General features: G+C 33.7%; 1 protein-coding gene across 1 annotated transcript in view; it reads right to left on the reverse strand.

Annotated features, from left to right (window-relative positions):
• Nucleotides 1-18,729, reverse strand: part of LOC427873 (MGAT4 family member C) — a 119,808-nt gene extending 101,079 nt beyond the window's left edge. The window contains exons 1-2 of the mRNA XM_015283519.4: nucleotides 18,537-18,729; nucleotides 12,259-12,324 (exon numbers count right to left, since the gene is read on the reverse strand). The gene's annotated coding sequence lies outside the window, so the exon portion shown is untranslated. The remainder of the gene's footprint in view (nucleotides 1-12,258; nucleotides 12,325-18,536) is intronic.
• Nucleotides 18,730-24,810: the final 6,081 nt, after the last annotated feature.

Raw genomic sequence — 24,810 nt, forward strand, 5'->3', positions numbered from 1 at the left:
TTCTTAATCAGAAATATTTATCATTTTTACTGATAATAGAAGTATTAATCATAAGTCATCACTACACTTTATCCATTCCCCTTTGACATTATACAGTCTCAGAGCATTAAGCCTCTAACAAAGGTTTGAACTAAAAACACAGATTCTCAGTAGCTGTCAAAGAGAAGGGAACTGAAAAGGAGTGTGGTAATTGCTTCTGCTACATTTGTAGTAAAAGGCATAACTGGAAATTAGACTTCTATCGAATGATTGCCTCCTCACCACTTTACTTTGATATTTTTCTTAATTTATGTGTGAAGTGAGAAGATATTAGAATACGGAAGAGGCTATTTCCCCTCTTGAATATTTTAACAGAAAATACAATCATTGTGTTGAAGGATGCTAACACCTCTAAGAAAACAAGAATGTCTAACAACATAACTTAAAGTTTTGAGTGCTATTGATGGTCTTATTAATGACGTATAATATATTACATATCTGAGTAGTTTATAAAGCAGATCTTTCCCCCCAGAAGCACTTTAATTTATTCTCTTCATGAATAATTTGCTCTGGAACCAGGAAAGAATTATGCTTCTCACATAATAGATTAATAAGATACTTTTCAACCAACAAAGGAAGCTGAAGACAAAGGTTAGTAACTAAGGATGAAACAAAACAAAACAAAGTATATAAAAGAAAAAACCTTCATCTGGATTGCTAAAATACTTGTGAGTATTGCAGGAAAATGTGAGATAATATTTAGATAAGACTCACTCAAAAGGGTGAGATATTTCAGCACACAGGATTCTGTTCAGTTTTGAATGTACCAGTTTCTTACAGGAGCAGAGAACGGAACTTTGACAGATAGACAATAATTCTAGTAGTACCTTCTAGTTCCTGTAGGTTAACTAAAAGCATCAGAAAACAGCAGCTGCAGAAGTGTGAACTATCTGAGGCAAAATGATTACAATTTTCTTGATATAGGAAATCTTTCTTCATATGTGGCACCACAAAGGAAAAAAAAAATGCCACCAACTTGATAGGAGATTGTTGTGAGGGACGCATAAAATTAATCAGTGACAGGAGGAATTCAGGATAGTTTCAGACATTTGGTTTTCCTTGTAGCAGGGAAGGAGCACACCTTTCCTTTCTAAAGAAAGAAAAGTAAGTTTATTGAAATAGCTGGAATCAGTTTGCTACATTCTTTGTAACTTTACCTGGTTTTATCTTTTGGTTTTTCAAGTCCTGAAGTAGGGGATGAACAGTCACGCAACGAAGAGAGAACTGACAAATGATGGATGTTTTTGTTTGTTTGTTTGTTTTTTCCAAATCTGTTTTAATTGAGCTAGTGACCAATAAATAAATAAATAAATAGTCAGTGGTTTAATGTGAGATTCAAGAAGAAGATTCATTTCTAATTAGCACTGAAAAATGACGGCTGGTTCCCAATTCCCATGAGGTTTTGCAATAGAGTGACAGTTAATTGTCATTAATTTTAACAAAATGTTTCATGCTTAACATACCAACACACTGTAATAATCAGAAATAATTAAAATAATTTTTACATTAAAATTTTTATAATCCTGTTAATCAATTCATAATGAAGTAAATGAGTAAAGAGTCCCTTTTTGTCCTGTGGAACAGAGAATGAAACTCATTTGGTGTCTTTCACAGGACTCCTGGGCACTATCACGATGTGAGAAGTAAATTATAATAGCAGAGCAATGCAAATTCGAGCATTGCAAGCCTGTACCATAATTTATAATGATGCGCATGAGCCTACCACACCCTTCATAATAAATATTCATATGCAGTTCCATCCATGTACTTATCCTGTTTAAATTGCTTGTTTTCCTCCTGTGATTTTTTAAAAATCATCATTTGTCTGTTGCAATTCCACTCCATTTTCTGAACACTATAAAATCAGCCTTAAAGCATTTGATACAGATCAATGAATCAAGAACACTTTGTATTTGGGAAAGGGAGGGCTAGCCTTGTTTGCTTGAGCAGCTTTCATATTTAGTAGCTTAGGAGTTTCTCAGCCATTAATCTGAATGAGTGAGGTTTGCTGGTAGCAATAATGTAGGAACATGATCTGCTAATAAATATAGCAATCAGACTGAAGTTCTGCTGTCTTAATTTTACAAAAACACAAGAAATCAATCATATGTCTTCACTCTATAGTCTCTAGAGGAATCTATTAAGGACTCTGAGGTCACAAATGACCTTTAAAAATCACAAAAGACAAAGAAATGTTGATGAAATCAAAGACTAAAACAGTGGGTTTCCATTTGCTCCTGAATTGGTTCTGCTTCCAATGTCTATGCCTGATACATTTAGAAGAGATCCTAGAGTATCACCTTCATGCTAACTGCGGTAGACTTTCACCCTGAACACACTGACCACATGTAACCAGAAGTAATCTACCTATATTTCCAGAGAGAGACTTTCATTTCATCCTGTTAGTATTTTATATAATGTCAATACTTTCTCGTCATACACATTTCTGAATCCTGTTCATATATTTATTTATTCATTAAAGCATTTGCAGACAATAATATTTCATTAGTTTTAACACATAGAAAGTCACTCCTGTCTAGGACGCACAGAAATTTCACTCAAGTACCAAAACATTTAAGTCATTATTGGACAAGTTATGACTATACTGGAAACTACAGATCTCTTTAGTAAGGTCACTGCTACTGGATGTTGATGTTGGGACCCATAAAAGAAACAGATGCTTTAATTCAAAGAAAACAGTACATTTCTATAATGTATTCTTGCAATGAAAATTCTCTAAATATGACACAAGAAAACCAGTTTGCAAAATTCTCAAGTGAAGTTAACAGAAAAGTTCTATCCTCATCCCTTCTAAATAATCTTTATTAGGCATGCATGGGGTAATGTGGAAGGCTGTAGAATCTGAGAATTCTTCTGATCTACCAGATTAACTGTTCTTTTCTTCCACAGTTGAAGGTCAGGTCTATAATATGGCATTTATTCTGTGGTAAGACTTAACAGCACATAACTAGAAAATTTTAAGGAAAAAGACAATCACATTCTGATCTAAGCTTTCGCTTCTTTCATAGGTTTGCAGTAATATCAGTTATGCTTTTAGGTAATTCATGCATTCATACTTTGAAAGAGTATTTATTTATTTATTTATTTATTTATTTATTTATTGTGATGAACAAAGTAGGATATCTGAATGTGTACTAAAGATTTAATGTAGAATTTATTAAATGTGTTACTTCTGATTTTCAAACTATTTATTGTATATATATATAGTTTTTTCTATATATAGCTCTTTACAGTATTAACTACTGTATTATTTTTATTCTCAAACTACGTGTTCATGTCTTAAAAAGATGAGTTTATGGAAGTTATTATTATTTAAAATGTCAGTTCTGCACAGCATCATGCCTCCACGCTAGAAAATCTTTTTTTATCAGATATTAAATGAATATGTGCATATTTCCAAAATAGCTGATGTCTATTTTTGTTATCTAACAACAGAACAGAACAACAATCTTAACAACTTGAGATTAATTGTAGAGTGAGAAAGAAAAGACTGTTTTTTCTATATGTATGCAATTTTTTTCTTTGTATGCTATACTTGATAGACACATGGAAATCGAAGCAGATAACAAAATGTTGCATACTCAGCAGCAGGGAAGAAGCTGATAAAGAATACCTGCACCCAATTTCAATTCTATATTAAATATCTCTAATAGATAATAATAATGATAAAAACAACAGCCTAACTCCTGAAGTTTATTTTAAGTCAATGGAAATGCGTTAATTAATGAGGTATGAATTACACGGAAAATATTGTCTATTTTCTCATATTTCTCATTCAAGGAAAAGCTCTAACTAATACGCCAGCATTTTATGTTCTTTCAGAATGATACTCTAAATTGACACTTTGAAAAATGTCCTTACTACTCACGTAATTTTTAATGTTTGTACTAAAATGTCCTCCATCTCATAAGTTTTAATTCACTCTTTATCTCAATAATGTTTGCAACACTGATAGTCAGGAATATAACAAAAATGCACAAGTTACAATCTCACTAGGAAAGTAGACTGTACTACTAAATGGAAAATTCAATGATGCAAGAATTTCAACTTGCAGTCAATATCCTGTGTAACACAATTTATTTCACTGCATTTAATCTGTGCTAAAGGTCAAAGAATGATGTTCTTGAACTTCTCTGATATACAGAAAAGTGGCTTCTGCAGAAACAACAAAAATAACAACAATAAAATCTTATAATGTGTGCTAAAGGTTATTCCCAAGGAAGAAGAATCTGGTATAATGGTTAAATTCTGTTTTATTTTCGTGTTGTAATAATAACCAAAGTAAATTTTCCCATTAAAATAAAAAATATATATGGTCTGTTATACTTCCACATTTATTAAATGCATATGCCAACTTCATTAGTCTGTCACAAAGAATTTAATATTCAGAAGTCAGAAAAGAAGAATCTAGTTTTACATTAAATTAAAAAAAAAAAAAGCTGTATTCAGTTTCTACGTTTGCACATATTTTATTCTTATTTCAGTTCCTAAGTCTTTGAAAGAAAAAAGATTTTCTGTTCATTTCCATTGAGATACTTGGACAAATTATGTTCTTGTTCACAAAATTTTCAACTTCATTAATTTTAAGTGTCTGGAGTGCAGGAGATCAGATTTCCTTTCACTATTTACAATGTGATACAATCTTAAAGTTCAGTCCAATTGGGAAATGTCAACGCAATGAATTTTGAGACTTATGTGGTTTCCTGAAATGAGTTTTTCAGTCCCTGCTGAATCAAAAATGAGCTTAAAACTCCTTTATCAAATCAAGTTAGCTACCTACTGCTAACCATGTTACAAAGGTTAAAGTTTAGAGAAGCAAAAATGACAAACCAATGAAATCAACAAAAACAACAACAAAAAAACCACTCTTCTTTGTTTATAGAATGACTATGCTTAGAATAACAATCATGCTTGATTTTGTCACTATCTTAGGAATGCAATGGAACTATCATATGTTAAGCCAATATAATATTCTTTCACTATCTGGTGAAATTTAAATAAATTATTCTATCTGATCACTGGATCTAAACAGAATTTGTTACTAATTTTAAAAATAGTTTGTTTTGCAATTGTTTAGGATAGAATACAGTTTAGGTCTAGGATATCAAATTGGTCAGAACCTATCTTCAGCTAACAGAAATAAACATAAGGTGTAACATAAAATACACACATATATATAAATATATATAGGCACATATTCTATAAAATTCAGATTTCCTATTTCAGATGTAGGAAAGTCGCTGAAACTTGAAGAGTAACTGATTAAATATTTTGTTAATATACAGAACAGAGTTTTATTGCCAGTAGAAAGTGAATGCAAATAAAATATGTACTGGAGGTGGAAAATAGTTAAGGTGGAAAATATTTAGTTCCATACAACCCAGGTACAAAAATTTTTAAATATAAATCATTAGCAGCATTCAATTATGTAAAAAAAGTGTAAGAATCTTTATACCATGAAGTATATATGGTTACTTGCAGAAAATGTTTGGAATGGCAGCAGGAAAGAAGAATGTGCACTTTTATAACATGGTTTTCCCACACTATTTATGTGGGTGACATTTGGACGAGGAACAAAAGTCATTTTAAATTTTCTGCATTAGATACCAGAACTATGTCCATACAATGAAGATCAGGAGAATTGAATAATTATGCACGTGTATATGTAAAAATGTATAGTAATGTATAGCAGTTAAAAGGTTAGAATCATACAAACTTTTAGGTTGTAAGTGACTTCTGGGAGTCATTTGATCCAATACCTTAAAGGAAAAGTCAACTAGAGCAAGTTGCTCACAGATACGGCCAGTTAAGTTTTGAATATCTGCAAGGAGGGATAGTCTACAAGGTTTCTGGGCAGTTTCTTCCAATATTTAACCATAGAGTAACCCACCCCTTAGGTGAACATGTGCACTACATTTTTGAGAAGTACTCAGTTGTACCACATGCTGAGAGTTAAGTTCACTTCTTTGCTTAGCAACTTAGGGAAATCCTGCTGGGAATCTTGGCTTCGTACACCAATGTTATGGTGCTACTGCATCTCTGCTATCAGGCATTCCTCAGCAGCTTTTTAATATACTAAGAAATTGTAATTTATTAATTATCATTTCATTTTGTAAGCATGACTGTGGTCTTCTGGGCATTTACTCGGTGAAAACCAGTAATCTGCCCCTCTGTTCCTCTCAAGAGGAACCCTAGAGTACAGGGCTACCAGGACACACTGCTTCAAGAATCACAATATCAGAATCGCAGAATGGTTCAAGTCGGAAGGGATTTCTGGAGGTCATCTTGTCCAACTCTCTTTCTCAAGCAGGGACACCTAGAGTGGGTTGCCCAGGACCATGTCCAGGCAGCTATTGAACATTTTGAAGAAGGACACTCCTTAACCTACCTGAGCATTCTCCCTTCCATACTTATACCAATTGAAAAGATTGCCCTGAGCATCCTCTTTTTTGAACTCGAACAGTTTCAGCTATCCCAGCCTCTCCTTATAGGAGAGGTGCTCCAGTATCTTGATTGTCTTTGTGGCCATCCACTGGACAAAATGAACACATGAACTCATTTTCTTGTACCATTGAAAGCGAGCAAGATGAGAGCTGAATCTAAAAGCTGAATGACTGTGTTAGGACTATGGCAGAAATAATTGCTGAGCACCAAGACAGTGACATTGCTTTTGCTTACTTTGTAGCAAAGCAGGAACAATACTAAGTAGCCATACCTGATTTCTTTTAGACTAAGAATTCCACAATGTAATAGATGTGAAGTACCAAAATAGTAGGACTCAGATTTCATTAAAGAATGTCAATTCATTGATTAAAAATTGAGTGCTAGCAGTTTAAAACATAGGACCAGGATTAATGAGTGAAGCTCTGTTATATACTTATACTTATTATTATTATTATTTTATCTGGAGTATAGAGGTAACACCCTTAGTGAAAACTATTCTTATTTAGTGCACTGAAAAACTCTGCTAGCATACGACAAACAAAAAATGTGCATGTAACTGCAAGTTAAATGGAATCTTTAATGGGAATTCTATGTAGATAAAACAGGACACATAATGCAGACTGGAAACTAGATTTATAATCTTTGCTGGATTGTTTCTTTACTTGAGTATGTCTGATAAAAACAAATAAATGAACAAACAAACAAACAAAAAACACCCAAAAACTTAGCATCACATATTCTACCTTCTGATATCTTTGAACCACCTGCTGTCCACCTTCTGCAAGCTGAGAAATACTGAAATAACTTAGAGGCATGATCATCAGAAATGAGAGAAGGAATGGGGACAAATAAGATGAAGAGAAGATAAAGTAGTAAAAGGAATAGTTAGAAAGAAAGAAAGGGAAAATAAAATCCACAAGACCAGCAGTATTAAAACACTGGTTAAAAAATGCAATTAAGTGAAATGAAATGGTTAGACTAACCACCAGCTAGTGGGAAGCTGTCAGCACAGAGAGGAAGCTTTATTTGTATTGCAAAGTTTGACAGGAAAAAAATGTTCTCTGCCCAGAAGTGATAAAGAAACTTCACTATAGATTTGTATCTTATGTTTCTTATGTCATCTCCACATGAAGTGGACACTTGTAACATCCTTTCTAGCCTTGGGATGGATTAGACCTTTATATACACCACACTGCCATCCAGATTACACATGCTATTTGGCCACTGACCTCTGCCAAAGAATGTACAGTGATGGAGATCTTGATCTTGCCTTTCTTTCAGTGCCTTTGTCTCTTGCCATAAGTTTTCATAAAATTTAGTATTTTCTTATCTAAACTTTGGATTGCTCTGTTAAACTAGCTTATATATTCAAAAAATATCAGGAAATAAGGGAATGGGTTTTTCTCATAAAAAGCACAAAAATAATACTTTCTTCAGAAAATAGAGGTGCTTCTTGAAAGAGGATATGAACTACAGATTGCTTATTTAGAGTATCATAGATACCAATTAAATGTTTTTCATTAATCATAACTGAATACTGATCTTGAAAGGTGTAAATGTTGTAGTGTAAAGTATACAGAGATGACTGAGAAAAATTAGGTTCATGAATGAATAACTCATTATTTTCAGAAAGGAGTATGTGAGTCTGTGCCTCTGGGCATGTTAAATTGAATTTACCTACACTTCTGATTTACACAGTTGGAAATTCACGTTAGCACTAAAAGTGACATTATATAGGCTCTATTTTCAGATGAACAAATTACTTTTGTAAACCCGAAGCTATATTGTAATGATACTTGTGATAAAATTGGAACTCAATCATGAGATTTCATCTATTATCTCATAAATCCTATCAAATTTTTCTACCGCAAGTGTAGTCAGTAGCATTGAAAAAATACACATCCCACATCACTAAAGGTGTTCATTACTGGTATAACCACTGAAGAGCTGTCACTAACACACTATACCTATACAATCTAGCACTCAATGTGAAAGCAGCATCAACAAATCTTTTCCAAGGTTGCTTGAATTACCTTAGTAATCATTATCAAATAAAATCAGAAATGAAAAAGCCACATTTAGAATATCATCTTTATTTTTCTTTCAACAAGTTTTCAACAGCATATATTCTATCAAGTTCTTATTTTTACATCTCTATATTATAAAATACACTAAACTTTTTACTGTTGTGATGTCTCAATAATACTGAAACTGAGTTTCATTTAAGAGTATAAACAGCACTTTACAGAAAACTGTCCTTTCCTTTTATTTTATTTTTTTTTTTGAGTTTTTAATACTCTAATTCTTTTACAGTGTAAGAGAAGATTTTGAAAATGTGCTGAAAATGATTCAAAGGTAGAAGAACTGTAAATATAAGTCATGCTAGTATGAGTGATTTGCAGTTGGTCATTGTGCTGCTCAGACCACAAGTACCGAATTAAGAAGACACTGGTCAAATTTATTGGTTCTGAATGACTGTTGAACATCGCAAGAAGAGAGTTCAGTTGTGCATCACTTAATCTAAAATTATACTTACTAAAATATTCAATATACGCAAAAAATGATACTTTTAGGTTGCATACTGATGTATTCCCTGGTGAAATCTAGACATAGGGGAGCCTAGGTCATGAAGGAACCGCTAGATGTGTGGATCATGGCCCTGGTCTGAATGATCAGGGAAAAAAGATCCTCTCTCATGTTCCTGAAGATCTACCTAGCTGTTCTTATTAGATCTGACTCCTTATGTCCAAATACCAGTGGGTTTTGTACAGTTGCAGGAGACAGACCATAGAGCTACAAGCTGTATAGGTTTTATCCATCATTCAGAAATCCTAACAGTATTAAGCATTCCTCACTCTCAATAATTTTTAACATATATATATATAGTGTAGATTTGGCCAAAGTAAAAAGTAAAAGTAGTTCTGAGGGGTCTTAAGAAATTAAAGATCTCCTCACTACTCTTTCTGCTATCCTGATATTTTACGTAAACACAAAAAGATTTAAAAGCCACACTGTAGATTCCAAGTTGTAATCAGTTTAATATCTTGTAAAAATATTTACAATGATTGATAATACTACAGAATGAGTGGTTAATCCAAGAACTATTTTAAAATTTGCATGTGTGATTATAATAGATCTTTACTGGCTCATTAAAACATGTCATTTTAAAACTGTTAATCTCAGAGTATATCTCCTTAAAGCAGTAGGTTTGCAATGATGGATGTAGACTCAATAAGCTTTTAGTCTGTACAAAATCTGTACAGAAAATCAAAGAGGTGTTTAAAAAGACAATTTGAGCTCTCTAATACTCAAAGATCTGATAATCTAAACTGACAAAATTTGGTCACAAGCATGCAGGGCCACAGAGATTCAGGAAATGTGTGCACTGACACTGACCAGAGCAACATGAGTTAGAAGGCAAAAGTACTTCCACATTGCTGATACAGACAATTGCAGATTCATATTACCTTTCATGAATCTTTAACTTTAGAAAAGTGAAGTCAGGTGAAGTATAAAGGAATGTATTTTTTTCCTTATATAAGAGACACCAAAAGAAGACTGCATCTGAAGACTACAGACAGATATGTTTATTTTAGAATAAACTTGCATTAGTACATTCTCAGATGTACTCTTTCCAAAGAGACAAAGGATATCTTTGCAGTTAGTTAGCACCTACAGACTTTTCTCTGACAACAGTCAGTTTAAAAAATGTGTGAGAAGTAATGGTCTTTCCTTTCTGCCAAAAGCTTATCCTTGTCCTGTTGCAGGTGAGTGAAATAGTCACAAACCTTCACTCATGAAAAATACCACAACAAATATCTTCAAATTGCCTTCATTTTCTCTGTTCTTCACAGAAAGAAAACAAACAAACAAACAAACAAACAAAAACTATATTAATTGACTTTAAGATCTAAGAAGTAATAATGTAAGCTTACAGGTAAGGATAGCGTAGGAGACCTTTAATATACTATAAAGGAGATTTTTTTGTGATTTAAAAGTGGCATTGAATTAGTAAGAAGAAAATGAGTATTAATATGCTCTTTAAGTAACATTTCTCAGGGAGCATAAGATCAAGATCAGATTGCTTATTTTAGACAATAAATTTAAGTGTTACACCTCTTAAAATACAGGTGAGCAGTGAGCAGTGCAGAACACTTATCTTAGAGTCCTTGTCTGTATCAGTTAAACACCTTTGAGAGATGAACAATTAAGTTTATATACTGAACACAAGTCCACATCAAGATATCTACAGACAGAACCATGTCTTGTTGCGAGATACACACAATCTCTAGTTTGCATTGTTGTCCTTGTTTCCAGTTATCCATACCAAATTGCCCAGTCACTAGCCTCTTCTAGAGAGGCCAGCATGGATGCTAAGGTCTGCGATTCTCATTCCAAAGAAGGCATGGCAATTATGCACAGAAAAAAAAGAAAGAAAAAGAAAAAAAAGTTCTGTTGTATTCACCACAGATGAATTTTGTATTAAACATTCACTGGAGAAAATTCAAAAAATAATCACTTGTCATTCATCAGAGTACAACAAAACTCAATGCCAATTGATTTTCTTAATAGCCAGAATTTTCCCACTTTCCTATTATTGCACACTGCCCCAGATTCAACTGACTGGCTAAAAAGAGCCCTATCTCCCCACTGTGCCTACTTGTCAGTGTGTGATAAGTGATGATACTAGAAAGACAATGTAGCTTTCAGACAGAGGATCTCAGATGTTTAATCTACAATTAAATTTCCAGATTCTTCTCATCCTATTAAGTACAAAAATGGAGCTGCTTAAAAGCAGGTATCTGGAATTTAATGTAGAACATACTATATGTGTTAATTTCAAATATATATATGTATATATACATAAAGAATCATTCTCTTTGGAAATAGAAAGCTCAGTAAGAAGCTGGGTTAGAAGTGATCTGTCTAATACATCCAGATAACTGAAAATGATTAAAACTGCTCAGAAATGAAGTTTCATTACAGTGCAAACACTTAGAGTTTTAGTCTCTGGATTCATCCGGAGATACATAGAAAGTAGAATATGCGGTTGTACAATTAACTATATTTGTTCCAATCAGTGATATTATGAATGCCTGTCATAGTCCTCCCCAGTTCGTGTAATTCTGAAACTTTTAACAAAATCAGTCTAATCGTTTCTCTTGATGTAGCTCTCCTGGAGCTCAGTGAGCCTACTGCAGCATCAGTGTGAAACACTGTGAAGTCCAGGAGGGAATTCACTGCAAGAGTGCAAGAAACTGATACCTCTTCTGTCTGTCACAGGAAGGAAGTTAACAAGTCCACTGAGGATTTGGGTCTGCTTATTCTGTTGTCTACTTCTAATTTAGAAGTAACCTAAAGGTCTCTGTCAGCTATAGGGAAGAAACAGTTACCCAACTGGGAATGAAACATTACCTTCTAAATTTTTTTAATTACATGCACACATACACACAAAATCTTTTTAGAGAACTGTAGCTTTCAGAACTTTTACCTGTTCTAGAAAGATTTCAATGGACTACTGATAACTCAGAGCAACCATAGAAAATAGTATGATATACAGGACAATATGTTGTCTTACTAAATTGTGTTTATGCAAGCTAAATTAGAACAGAGGAAAAACTAATGGTAAAGATTGGAAGATATTGAAAATCTTGAAAGATAAAAAGTTAGAACTGCATGTGAAATGATTAGAATGTATCAGGAAACATTTAATAGACTGTGACCTCATAACATATTGTACATGAAAAGTATTACCTTCATGGTTTGTTCTATAGTGTAGTTTTAAAAACTGCACATTTCCACGTCCTTCCTGGCATCCTCCTGGAAGAAGACAGACACATTCTCCAGTAATTGTCCCAGCTGATGAGCATCATCTGAGTTCTAGTGATATAGTTATAGCATCTATACATCCATGCAATAAACACAGTTCCACCATTTATTTTCCTGAGAAACAAGGTTCACTCTGCAACCCCAACTAATAACTTTTGAAGGCATTAAAATTAGATATCTTGGGAACAACTGTGAAATGCTGGTTAAAGTAAAACACAGTAATCCAATTCTTACTATCTGTACTGCATGTTGCTGGAAGCTGTAAGCAGAAACAGTGAGAAAACACATCTCTCCTGGATTCTTATCATTTAGCACAAGTCAGTACTTGTTGCTCATACAGAATGGCTTAGTTTCAAAAGCTTATGTAAAGACAACACAAATCTTAGTATAAATCACTTAAAAATTAATTAGTTAAAAGACACAGACGTATCCCAAATCAAGTATCACTATTTCTAGGGATCATTAATATACTACCTTTTCCTTCCTTCCTCTCCCATATTTCTATATAAATTACAAGAAGAAATGATGAAGCAAGATGTTATAGTTGCTACTATTTTTAGCACATAGGGTGCAGCAACAATCGTAAGGACAGTGGCATTAAATAGGCATTCTGATAATTTTGTAGGCTATTGGGTTTAGTAAGATTCAGACATGCTTTCAGGGGAAAGGAGAGTTAACATATGGTAACTTGAATTCCACTGCTTAAAATCCATGTGCAGATGTTTCTTCTTTAGTTCAGATGTGTTAAGATATCATTAAGCCTCCTTTTGTTCTGCCATGTGACTGTATCTGGCCTACTAGAAAACAGATTAAAATAATTTGCCTCCTTTTCTCCAAAAGAACAATACTGATAAAAAAAATAAAAAAATAAAAAATAAGTGAAAACACATGCACAAACATACAGAAATCTAGCTTGTTAAAATCTTTCACAAATGAAAGTCATAATTTTTTTTTTTTTTTTTTTTTTTTGGTGTGTGTCTAGTTACTGATATGTAGGATCCAGATGTCTGCTCTCCCTTTACAACCAAAAACAAGGGTAACTGAGAGAATGACTTCAACACACCCCTTGTCAGTGCTACAGACCATTAGCAATGCCATAAATAGCACTATCAAATCCCAGATTGCAGATTCGGTCATAAAAGTGTCTACATTTCATGCTGATTCAGAGGGGCAGCAGCATTAACGGCAATCATCAAGGAATGTGACATCTCCACAGTATTTTCTACAGCTCACTGGTCTGGTGACAGGACGGTTGTTAAAAATTAATGGAGACCATCAGATGTGGATAAGTACAGCTTGGCAACTGTGAAAACCATACTTCCCATTTGTGAGCAATAATGTGATATTATTCTGTGATAAATTGCATCAGATTATTTAGATTATGCTTTATTCAGGAGGTAGTAATTCTTTCTATTGATTGGAAATTTGATCACAGTATTCCATTTAACTCTTAAATTTATAAACCAGGAAACAAAGGAAGATGAGTATTTTCACATTGTTTTCTATTTTTGCTCTGTTGAATGTACCCTTTCATCTTCTCTTTATCTGCTTTTCCTTATCTATAATTATTAAATTCTCAGCTAAATAACACTCTGATCCCAAAACCTCAAGTTTATAAAGTGATTGATTCTAATAGTTAATAGGCAATATATCAGTACATTTTGTCCAGCCCATGGAGAGGAGGGGGCTGCAATGGGGCAGAAGGAGCTGCCACCTGTAGGGACCCATGTAGGGCAGTGCCTGAATGGACCCTGTGGTACAGAGCCATGTTGGAGGAATGCTTGAAGAGCTGCAGCCTGTGGGAAGCACACATAGGATCAGTTCTAGAAGGACAGTATCAAGTGGGAGGGATCCCACCTGGAGCAAGGGTAGAGTAACCTTGAAGGAATGGCAGAAAATAAGTGTTATGACAAAAAGATGTTTTTAGTTTGCTTTCAGTTTCTCACTGTTCTTAGTCTGTTAATAATGGACAACAAATTATATTAAGCTCCTCGCCTTGACACTGTTTTGTGTGTGATGGTAATTGCTGAGTGATTTCCCCATCCTTACCTCAGGCCTTGAACCCCCTTTACATCCTCTTATTCTTCTCCCTGTTACCAACCATGGAACTACATTTCCCCAACACTCACATTTTCTGACAACTGGTAAATATTTGTGGAATCTCAAAGTGTTCGTCCAGGTGCTTTGGTCAACTATGCTGCAGCTGCAGAGAGGAAGTCTGAGTCTGCCTAGGAACTGTGACTTCAATGTGGAGAAAATATTGGGTAGGATTATTTGTTTGCTTGTTTGTATTGCTGGTGAGATCCACTTCTACTCAAAAATCCTGAAGATCTCAACTAGACTGTTTTTAAAACTTTGGATGTTAAACACATCATAACCTAAAGTATTTGGGTAAGTTGTCTACATGTAGAGGATTTGACCCCTCCAGAGAGCAATTTAGCTCATCTATCTGAAATAGCTGTCATAAGGATAAGATGAATCATTTTTTGAGGATGTCTCTTTCTTTCCACAAATTGTAAGAGGAAATTTCTGGACTGAAATTAGCTAAAATGACCTTCACTGAATCATGTAGGATAGACTCTATGTAATGACCATTCCACATTGTTATGCTAAAACATACAATTATGGAAACAAAAAGTACTCATGCTATATGTAGGCAAAGGCTGAAACTGAGGCTGCGACACCTCCTTAAAGTGTGAACTATAAACCCTTGCCCATTAATTTTTTTTAGTGCAGCCTTGTGCAACAGAGTTTCCACTGGACTTCATATGATATTCATAACAAAATGAAACAGGAAAACAAACAGCATCAAAAAAATAGTTGGCCTGTCTTGTGTGACAAGTGCATGATCTACGTTACTGGTCCGCCAATCACAGACGGGTGACCTGATGGATTACATTCAAGACATGCTCTTCACCTCAATACAACTGGACTTTTTCCCAAAGGAAAACAATGAGTTGGAGGGATAGATGCAGATCTCTCAGGGTAGAAAAACTCTATAGTCTTTATCTCCTTTGACTTTACTGTTGGAGAAATTAAAACAAGAAAAGGAAAACAAGAAAAGGAAAACAAGAAAAGGAAAACAAGAAAAGGAAAACAAGAAAAGGAAAACAAGAAAAGGAAAACAAGAAAAGGAAAACAATAATCTTCATAATTCTGAAATTAAAAGGCTATTTATTTATTTAATAATTAATGATCTCTTGACCATCATTCTCTACCACCCTGATAGATAGCAAGCCTCTGTATTCTCAAGGTAGGCAAGGAGAATGATTGCAGCACAAAATTTTATGTCTGTTTTTATAATATGAGATTTCTCAGGAGAGCCTCATTGCAATCTATCCTAGGCAGAAAAAAAAAAAAAAAAACCCCTGACCCTTGGATCAGGGCTTGGAGTACAGATGAAATCCTCTCTGTCTTACACTTGTTTTGGAGATACAATTGGATACAGAAGAAAACATACTAGTAAAATCCTGCTTTAATTTGTGTTTTCTGAGAATAACTTTCATTAGCCTGATACAGAAGATTAATTTATTTTTTTTCTTGTTTTTACTACTGGTGATATGGATACTTTTTCATCAATCACTGAAATGTTACACTTTTGCTTAGAAGAAATATTTATTTTCTTTAGGAAATGTTTAATGGTTTGGATTTTTATAAAATAATTCCCCTCATCATATTGCTCAAAATTTTCTGACAAGAGATGTGAGTATTTTGTGTAGGAGGAATGACTCAAATCTTCATTCTAAGTTTTGTTACCTGATGCCATTGTGAAAATGTATAAGTTGACTCATTCATAGAAAACCAGACAAACAAAATGACCTGTTTCCAAGATCAAACCACAAAGTGAACTCTTCGTTTAATAGGGTTGGTCATCGGCAGAATATAGACTTCACAGAGCATGCTTTGTGGACACTACCTGTCATTCAAGCACGGAAGAGCGAGGACACTTTCCTAGACTAACAGTCAATCCATTGTGCGATTCACATGCCAACTTTATCATAGTTATATTTATTATTCTGAAGAGAAAATAAAGTTGATAACACTGTTTTCTTTAGCGTAAGGACTGTGGCATCCTACTCTCTCTAAGGCTAAGCTTACTTTATGATTGAAAGTAAGCAAAAACATACCAGTATTTTTCCTTGTCTTTCAAAAAGCACTTCTTTTTCTATTTGAAAGATTAAGCTAAATTAGATGCTTCATTTCCTATATGAATTAGATTGCTACCTGTTTGGATTGTTATACCACTGAGTTTGCCTGACTTCCATAAGACTATGATTATTATCTGTTAAAGCAATGTACATCAATACTTTAAAAGACTAAAATATTAAAAGTAGTTTATGAATTATTTGGATCAGAACACTGTGGGTGTATAGCAATTCAGCATTAAAGCCATGTAATATCCATTGCTGGGCAATATTATCATCAAAAATTACAGATTATTTGTTCATATGTGGTTTTTTTGGCTAAACCAAGCAGGACAAAAAATATTCCGAGCTCTGACACAAAGCCTTGTAATGAAGTGTGGATATATGGTATGATCCTAAGCTGATATGTTAAACTGAGAGTTTCAAACACATTTGCTTTTCAACTTTAAAACAATTAATTGAAAAACATATCTGCAAGGCTGGTATACATTATTAGTTGAGTTTGATAATGATCTAGGCAAGAAGGATAAAGTAGTAAAAAGTAAAATATTTCTCTGCTTGAAGTCCATGATGAGACCACCCTTAAAATGGAATATCTACCATTTTACAGTGGAAAGAAAACAAACCATAATGAAGGCCTAGATTCTAACTCCATCCATAAAAACCTATCTATATAGAACATTTAATAGAAGCTTAGGATTGCTTGGGAACATTAATTTACAGAATTGAATTAACAACAGTAAATATTAGGAGCTGCAAAGACACACCTGAATAAGTAAAAAGTATGAAAATATAATAAGACTTAGAAACTCTACTCTCTTAAATGGCACTTGAGCTGAAAATAGCTTGTTCATCTGATACTGATTAGAGAAAATGTAATTGATTAAATGACAATATATATCTATCTTACAAGCACTTACAATACTCACTGCATGTGTCATTTTTTAAAACTTTGCATTGTACAGTCATGGATTACTGAAATAAATGCAGAGAGTTATTAAGTACCTTAGGTATGTAGTGAATTCTAAGCAGTAAAAAATAAATGCCATCAGGCTTTAAAGTTAACTAGAGTCTACAATTTATTATCTCCTAGTGGGCACACCACTTGACTATTTTAACTGGTTATTGGAATCTTCATACAGTAGCCCCTGAACTTCTTCAGTCAATTAAATCCTTTATTGTATTTGATTTATCAATGTCGGTGTCACTTCTAATCTCTTAAATCCACATCAGTGCTAAAGCTTTAAATGTACTTATGCTGTTGCAGAATTAGGAAGTTACAAAGACAGACTCCTTCCTTACCCTCCCCTCCCTCTGTACAAACCACAGATCTGCTAACAATGTGATAGACATAAACACTTCTCCAGTCTCTATGAATACACTTATACAACTACAAAAATGAGACATTTATTTTAATGTGAACTACAGATTATAAAGGGGAAATCAGACAAGACAGCAAATAAAACTAAACTGGGTGGTTAGTATCAACATAGCATATAATGAACACTTTCAATCTTTGACTCCGTTTATTATCACTTTAAGTTACAGAAAGTAACTAGAGCTTGTTCCAGAACCCAAAATTTAAACATCTTGGTATTAACCTTCATGGCTTTGGATTTACATCTGCAAAGTATCACAGAACATTTTTTAAAGTTGATATGACATTAAATTCCCTCTCTTCAAATCCCTCCATTTCTTTGTTCATCAACAAAAGCTGGATTTTAAAGTGAAAACACAGCTGTTAAAGGAAAGGAAAAATACAGACATTAAATTATTGTTCTGAGCAATGGTCTTGTCAGTCTAATCCTCTAGTTATCCTGAAGTGCAGCACCAACAGCCAGGCTATTCATTTCCATAATGTAAAGTAGAGTTTGCCAAATACAGTCTTGCTTTTCCTTTAAAGCATTCCCTTCCTAAAGCATCTCCCTTCTGCCAGTAAAAGCTACTCTTTACACATTATAGCTTCATAAACCTCCCATCTATGAAAGCAATTCCCCTCGCAGGTTGGGCGTATCGCCTTTATTCCAGCATAGAAGGTAAAACAGATCAGACTCTTACCAGACACAGGGAACACAATTGGTTCAGCTCGATCTGGCCACGCTGGGTGTGAGCCGGTAGCTCGAGCGGTCCTTGGGCCTCACACGGCAGCCAGATAAGTGGCTCCCAGCGCGGGGCTGCCGGCATCCATCACGACGGGGCTGGAGCCGCGGCTGGGAGCTGCCCCAGCCGGGCTGGGTGCTCGGAGCAGGATGATGTCAGACACATCAACCGGGCGTCCTCTCATTGGCTTCTCTCACCTGGAATCATACCTTAACCCTAAACTGCCAGCCACAAATTGCAATGTGTCTCTCTAACCACTATGCATACACACTCAGGGTGTTTTACTGTTTCTGTCATTTTTATTCTCACTTGGAGAGCAGAAAAAGCTGCCTCTTTGGGGAGCAGGGGTGGCAGGTGTTTGCAGCTTAACCACTGAATATAGAAAAAAAAAAAAAAAAGTAAAAACTAATTTGCCTAAATTATTAAACAAGACCCCCAGGCAACTGCATTTTCATAATCTGTTTACTAAATGACAGTAATCATCAAAATATTGTACAGAAGAGGTGTTAAAGGAAAGGTTAATGCATGCAGCATCTGGAGAACTCTTTTTTGAAATGATTTTACATTGCCTTCTCTTAAGCTATGAGGTTTAATAAAGATACACACTAAAAAAAAAAAAAGTGTAAATTGAAAAACATTGCACCGTTACCATATTCATTACTGAGTCTTACTAACTATTTAAAACTAACAGCAAAAGTAAAGAGATGTGCAAACATAGATGTGCACTAACTCTTTGAATGTTAAGCAGCAACCTAGACATTCTGTAGTAAATGAGGCATGAAACACACTGCCAAATATATGATATCCTAAATATAGTGACACTAAGTATTTTACTGTTACTAGCAATATGATAAATCATGTGAACTTTAAAGTTACTCCAAATCACTGCTTAAAATACTGCTTTTTTTTTTCTCTCCACATAGATATATTTTGATCTAAGTGACAGAAAACACTGTTGCAAAATGCAACAATCTTCTCTAATGCTTGCTACCTGTATGCCATTTTTTCTATATCAACTTTTTTTTTTTTTCATCCAACAAAGCTAATTGCTTATTGAATGAATGAGAACCTGATTCAGTGTTTTCTTATAGTAAATTACATATCATATTAGTCTATTTATGGTATACTACTGATCATGTAAAAGAATGTTTTTTTTCTTCATTTTAAAATTCTTCTCAGTTTGCTCTCTGAAGGAAAATAAAGCAAACAAACAAACAAAACAAATCAGGAAAAACAAACAAACGAACAAGACCAATCAAACAAAAAAAATCCCAACAAACAAGAACAAGACAATCAGGAAAGCAAATTATAATTGGATGTGGTTTTAGCTTAATACAAAAGATGTGAAGCATAATATGTCTGTAATAAAATTGGTAAACAGATCTACCATTACCTTGTGGTCTTTCACCAGGTTATAGAGACTCAGAAGATTAAATTCTGGGTACTTAATAAAAAGAATTTCTGTGTGGGGAACTGGAGGCTAACCTATTAGTCAAAACATACTTTAGGGCAAGCTGAAAGCCTCTGTTCATTTATTTCTGCTCAGAAAACATGGGAGTTCAGATGAAATATAAATAAAAAAAAGATTCATTTCTATGTAAAGTGATATAAAACTGAATCACAGATCAGAAAAGATGAATTTGGACAATGGGAATGCCAGCTTTGCTTTTGTATGATTAATGATAAAGATAAGACACAGTAATTGCTATAAACATATCAGATATGAGTAAAATAATTATTGGTGAGATAAAATATGCTTAGATGTATCATATGTACAAGTTACATTTCCCTGAACATTTGGTGTTCTAAATAGTCCAATCCAAACAGGCACATTGTCAACAATACTTTATTACATGGGTTGATTAGGTCTGAAAAAATACATTGACTTTTCTATCTAGTTAATCTTACTATGATAAAGTTCTATACATTTTTTATTCTTTCACAAACTACACTTTATTCCGTAATAGAGTTTATCACTCACAGATGACTGGGAAGATTGTCTTAAATGGTGGAATGCCATATTCTCACAAAGTCTTCAGTGCCCATGAAATATGTTACATATCATGATAAAGTAGAGTTTAAATTGTCTGAACTAAGCAGCAACTTTAAAAACATACTCACACAAGAATATATAAGTATACTTATGTAATAGGAAAGCATCATAGAATTGATAGTATAAATGCTAGTTTAGAATTTTAGTTCCTAGTAGACAGGCTTTTTGAAATATATTCTTTAGAAAAAAGTCTTTCTTCTGCAGTAAGAATATTAGAATTTTGTTGAAACTGGATGGCATGAATATTAGTGATAAATTACCACTTTATACCGACTCTGTGTTTTAAGAACAAAAATTGTCTATCTGGTGTTTTAAAAGCATCAATGACTATTGAGATCAAGGCTGAATAAGGCAACAGCTGTAGAGACCATAGCAGTTCCATGGTCTTAAACAAATCACACTATTCACATTTCAACTTGCTGTAAGACAGACACTGGTTATTACCAGTTTAAAATCATTATTATTGATATTAAAAACAATAAAAATACTATATGATTTAATTAATATATTTTATATATGCAGTAGTAATACACTACTTCAATAAATAGAAAAAAAAAAACAAAGCAAACAAAATTAAAAAGAAAAATAGTAAAGTAATTGCATTAAATGAAAAAAAAACCCTATTTAAATAAAATACACATATATAACAGGTTACAAGAGCTCAAAAAAGGGATACTGTATAAATGTGTTAAATCTGGAAATACACAATCTATATGCTCTTATCACTATACCTGCTTATCTGAATAGACTAACTTGTTAAACTTGTTATCTCTTATACTTGGCCCAGATAATGGATGTAATGTCACTGGCAATATCTTTGGCATCTTAATTTCAAATATAAATTACATGAAAAAAAAAAAAAAAAAAAAAAAGGAAGAACAAAAGAATGCAGGAAAAGTGACCAATGATTTTCAGTAACAAACTGTATCATTTCTTTCTGTAACATAAGATATAAATAATACTGAAGAATCTAATAGGAGAGGATAGTGTAGTTCTCAAGGAAAATGAATCTGTGGTTTATTAATATATATTTCCCATGAGTTAAAATCACTGCAGCATTTAATTGCTTGACAATTATTTCTGTCAGATCAATTTAATGGTTAAACCAATTATTTGTATTGCAAAAAGTAGCTCTGTACCAGACACTAATTTCAAAACACAAGAAGTTCTTCAGTCTTGTTTACCATATTCATTATTAATTTTGGAAGGTCTAGGATTATGGATTTTGGAGAAAGATAGAACTCACTCAGGTTATAAGAGGTTTCAGAGATTGAATGTGCAAGCTCAAAGCTGTGCCTCTCAGAATTCAGTTTTAGAACCAAGGGACAAACCAAGTCAAGATGATAAATATTATAAACATTTTCTTTTGCATTCTGGCAACATGCATCACCTGCTCTTAGTATGCTTTTATCCACAAGATGGCAGCTCTGTTTGGATTGTCACAGCCTCTTGCAATATTCACTTGAAAGTCATAACAGTTACATTTTTTTTTAAGTTATAATAGATATGCTTTTCTATCTCATGAAGAATTAAAAACCAATAAATCCCAACCGTACTCAAAACATTGTTAATCAACTACAGTATTGAGGCCAAATTTTGCTGACATGTTGACAGATCAAATGAAAAGTTTTAAACTACATAAGAATTCTTTTTAGGGTTTTAAATGAAACCTTCACTCATATGTACATGTTTTCAATTACTGCAATTTCTAAGCCTTTCAACCCAGCATGACCTTTAACAAGTTTAATTTCAAGAATATAAAATATTCTACTGATGGTAAAGGAAATGCTTATATGCCTAAAAGTCAAAATAGGTTTCCTCTAGAGGAGTTGCCTTTGACACTTAAATCCAGTAAATTAATATGAAATTGTGATACAATAATTCATAATTTAACATGGAAATAATTTGTCTATGGGATGGCCATTTAAAGGGAATCACAGCACTGGATTGCTCTCTGTGTGCTGTCTCTGATCCCTTTTTGATCCCTTAGAGAGAGGTAAGCAACTCTGAGTTACCTAAAATTTACCATGTTCAAGACCCTTTACACACACCATTATAAATCAGTGGTCAGGAGCTTGCAAACTGTAGTAAATACAAGATAGATTGATGTGATTTAACTCTTCCAGCAAAAAAAGATAAACTGTTTCTTAAATAGTGAAGGGCAGGTGTGCATATGTGAGTGGCTGTCATGGACCAGCTAATGGGAAGTAACTTGTTAACGTGTTAGCAAGGCAGTGATTTATGGCAGAGCAGTGCATACCTGCTCTTACAGCATTTTACATTAATCCTGGGATGTGAAGTTCCATAAGATCAGAGATTGCCTGGGATACTAGGTCACATCAGTCATGGCAAATCTGGGATGCTCAGTGGAAGAGAAGCAGATGAGAAGCATCTATAGGAAAAGGAGATGTGGTAGAAGGATAAAGGTAATCTGAGGTAATTCAGACAGCAGTGAAGATAGGGCTGCCCAATGCATGACATGAGCCTGAACTTAAGTTGATTATCTCAGAGCAGATGATTCACTGCAGTGAATCACTGTAGTGATTTGTTCATGTAATCACACTATAGCAACACTCCACCGGTCTTGAGAATTTTTATAACAGAACTGATGGTCTTTCATTGGAAAATTATAAAATATATAAATTTCATGAAAGCTTATTTCCATTTATAAGCTAAGCTTTGAAAAAGATATTTGGAGAAAATATTTTCAAGGTTTTTTTGCAGGAGGCAGAGTTGGATACAGTTTGTATGAATGGACTACTATGTTCTGGTCTACTCTGTGAGGGTCGACTATAAAAAGTTTTTTTTTAATAGACAATTTTTAATGGATTAAAATGACACAACAAAGGCAGATGCACTGAAAATTTGTAACATTCTCAGTAAAACAAAACAAAACAAAGAGAAAACATATAAATCTCAAATTTTTACAATATTAAGAATTTTCAAGTAAAGTTTAAGTTCAATATGAACTTTCAAAAAAAAAAAAAAATCCATGCCGCTGAAGAGGTTAACTCCTTTTGTCACAAGTGACTTCTGCTCTAAATTACTCATACATGATACTTATGTTTTTTACTATCCTAATTCAGAGATTCCTGAGTTATGCACTGAAGACTTTTCACAGGAACGGGTGAAACCATGAAGATGTACTCTGTTGGGCCCCAGACACATGTAAAATAGTAAGTGGAATGCCTTCCCTATACGCATGGTTAAAAGCAATATTGAATGTCTGTTCAAAATAGAGCAGTTACAAACCGGGATGAAAACTGTCAGCTGACTATATTTCATTTGAACATGAGGCAATTGTTTGGAAGGATTCAAAAGAGAATGAGAACAACAGAAATATAGAAATATTTTCTATTTTTCTGAATACTACATTACTGCAGTGCTTCAGCTAAAACACTCTACTCACAAGCATCTTCACTTTGAAGCCATATATAAATTTTCCATAACTGAAAACTTCAGAGAAGCATTGTATGATTTCTGATTCTGTTGCTGGATGATATTCATGCCATCATGTGGTGAACAAAAGCTCTGGAGAACTTTCATTATTTTTCATTCAGGGAAAAATTCTAAGGCAAATGTTGTAAGAGTATAATCACAAAAAGTTTCTGAATAAAATAGGGAACTTTTTTTTCTTTTTGTATGTTTGTAAATCATCCTTTCTGCATCCAGCTTCCATAATTACTTCAGGAATTCTTTGTTAGTCAACGATGTCTTGAGTAACAAATAACTTCTCTACTGATTCCTATGTAGGTCTTCTAAAATGTAGAAGATAAAATGTAATTTGGTGACTAGAAGCATATGAGAGATCTCATAATCACTTCACACACAGAAGTCAGGATTTATTCTAAACAACAATAACAAATAGGAATTTTTGAGCTTTTTGTTTAATTTTCTATTTTGATAGCAGTATCTCTGTATCTAAGAGTATCTGTATATAAATTTTAGTCCAAGCAGAAAGATTGAAAGTACTGATGGAAGCCATGCCTGCCATGCTATTTTTTGGCCAAATTTAGGATCACAGATGTGAAAGAATAAATGAGACTTCTTGAAAATGAGTTTTGAATACTAAATGTATGTTTGTGCACCTTAATCTGTAAGATGGTTGACCATGCTGGAAAAGCATTTTCAGACACTATAGGAGTTCTATTAATTTTACAGCACAGTAGGCAAAAGGGA

This window comes from Gallus gallus, chromosome 1, assembly GCF_016699485.2.
Source record: "Gallus gallus isolate bGalGal1 chromosome 1, bGalGal1.mat.broiler.GRCg7b, whole genome shotgun sequence".
Lineage (NCBI taxonomy): Eukaryota > Metazoa > Chordata > Aves > Galliformes > Phasianidae > Gallus > Gallus gallus.